The sequence below is a fragment of the Oratosquilla oratoria genome, chromosome 5 (genome assembly GCF_046742065.1).
Source record: "Oratosquilla oratoria isolate Oo_2021 chromosome 5, ASM4674206v1, whole genome shotgun sequence".
NCBI lineage: Eukaryota > Metazoa > Arthropoda > Malacostraca > Stomatopoda > Squillidae > Oratosquilla > Oratosquilla oratoria.
The window spans coordinates 9,759,238-9,761,737 of record NC_134781.1 but is presented as its reverse complement, the minus strand read 5'-3'; positions in this window follow the sequence as shown (position 1 = coordinate 9,761,737).

Sequence of the window (2,500 nt, the reverse complement as noted above, 5' to 3'; positions counted from 1 at the left end):
GTAGTGTAGTGGAAGGAGGTTTCTTCAAGGTTAATGTAGATGAAGGTGAAACTGGGAAGGGAGATGTAGGTTTTTGTAAGTGCATATGGGCCTGTGAGAAGAGTGTAGAGGAAAGGGAGGCTTTTGGATGGATTTAAATGAGTGCATAGAAGGATTAGGGAGAAATGTCAATGTAGTTGTATTGGGAGACCTTAATGCTAGGGTAGGAAATGAACCAATAGACGGAGTGATTGGGAAGTATGGAGTTCAAGGAAGAAATCGTAGTGGAGAGTTGATGGAGGAGATGTGTCTTGAAAGAGAGTTGATGATAGCAAATACAGTGTTTAGGAAGAAAGTCAAGCATAAGTACACATGGGAGAGGGTGATGGATGGAAGGGTGGTAAATAGAGCGTTAATGGACTATATAGTGGTACCCATGAGTATAGTAGAAAGAGTTAAGGATGTACATGTTCTAAGGGAAGAGAGTGGGGGAATATCAGATAATTTTTTGGTGGAAGGTAAGTTGAGAATGGAGGATAGGAGGAGAAAGAGGAAAAGAACAGAATGTAGGGAGGTGGTTAGAGTGAACTGCTTTAATGAGAAAGAAAAGAAGAAGGAGTATAAGAAGCTGAGAAAGGAGTGGGAGGGAGTGAAGGATAGAGTAGAACTAGGAGTGAAGGAGTAATGGGGATGGTTCAAGGAGGGAGTCATAAGGTGTGCAAAGATGGTGTGTGGAACAAGGAGGACGGGAGGAAACAGAAGGAAGGGTAGTGAGTGGTGAAATGTGGAAGCAAAGAAGGGTGTAGAAGAGAAGAAGCAGACTTTCATACATTGATTACAAATTAGGACGAGAGAATCATATGAGAGTTACAAAGTAAAGAGAAGAGAAGTGAAGCATAAGATAAAGGAGGCAAAGAGGAGAGCAGATGTGAAATAAGGTAAGAGTAATAAAAAAAATTTGGAAAGAAATTAAAAAAGGAAGAAAAGGCGAGTCAAGTAGAGACGAAGAGGTAAAAGGTGCAGATGGAGAGATGATAATGGAAGAGAAGACAGTGAGATGAAGTTGGGCAGAGTATTTTAGGGAGTTGCTAAATGCGAAGGAGGATAGGGAGGGAAAGGTAGTTGCAGTGGGAAGCGCTAAGAATATGACCGTGATGAGTGAGGAAAATGGAGGAGAAATAAAGAAATGTGAAGTGAAGGCAGTTGTTAAGATGATGAAAACAAGTAATGCACCTGGGTTGGATGAATGAATACAGAATGTCTGAAAAGATTAAGTACAGTGATGGTGGACTGGCTGGTGAGGTTATTTAATGTTTGTTTAAGAAAGAGTAGAGTGCCGTAGGACTGGAGGAGTACCTGTATAGTTCCACATTACAAGGAAAAAGGGGACAAGTGTGAGTGAAGTAGTTTCAGAGGGATCAGCTTTTTAAGTGTAGGTGGGAAGGCTTATGGGAGGTTCTTATCATAATTGAGAGGATTACGAGAGAAACAGAGTGAGTAATTGGTGAGGAGTAGTGTGGGTTTAGGACAGGGGCTTTCGTAGATCAGATTTTTGTGGTAAGACAGATATGTGAGAAAGTTATAGGAAAAGGAATATATATATATATATATATATATATATATATATATATGTACATATATATATGTATATACATATATATATAATGTATGTATGTATGCATATATATATATACATATAGACATATATATATACATATATATATATAATATATACATATATATATACATATATATGTATATATATATATATATGTATGTATGTATGTATGTATGTATGTATGTATGTATATAGACACACACATCAACAAAGGAATATAACACTAGTAGCAAGACTATTTTCAATTTAGTCCGAACGAATTGTGGTGACCTTCTGCTCTCTGTTCCTTCCGCTTGACTCCGGTGTCATCCCGACATAAACCTTTCAGTCCAACGCCAAGTCCCCTTCATTCTGGCGCCAGAGACTTTCTCTCGTTTTCTTTTTCTTCTTCTTCTTCTTCATCTTCTTCTTCTTCTTCTTCTTCTTCTTCTTCTTCTTCTTCTTCTTCTTCTTCTTCTTCTTCTTCTTCTTCTTCTACTTCTTCTACTTCTTCTTCTTCTTTTTCTTCTTCTATTTCTTCTTCTTCTTCTTCTTCTACTTCTTCTACTTCTTCTTCTTTTTTCTTCTACTTCTTCTTCTTCTTCTTCTTCTTCTTTCGTTTTTTTAATCAGCTAGTGACAAAGATCTCAACCCTACAACCCAGTTAGCCTCTTTACCAGGATTTTTGCCTGAAGTCTTTTTGATAGTTGATTTTATTCAATTACCTGAAACTTGCAAAGCGAATGGGTTGAGGAAGCGATGGTTGAAAGGTAAGATTACCTTGGCGCAGCTTAATGATTGTGAAATTATTTTTGGTGAGGTAAAATTCCCCTTTTTCAACTTTAAACACTGTGATCAACTTTGATACAACACCATACATAGCGTAACCAATGTCGCGAAGGTTGGAACATAAATGATTGGCTG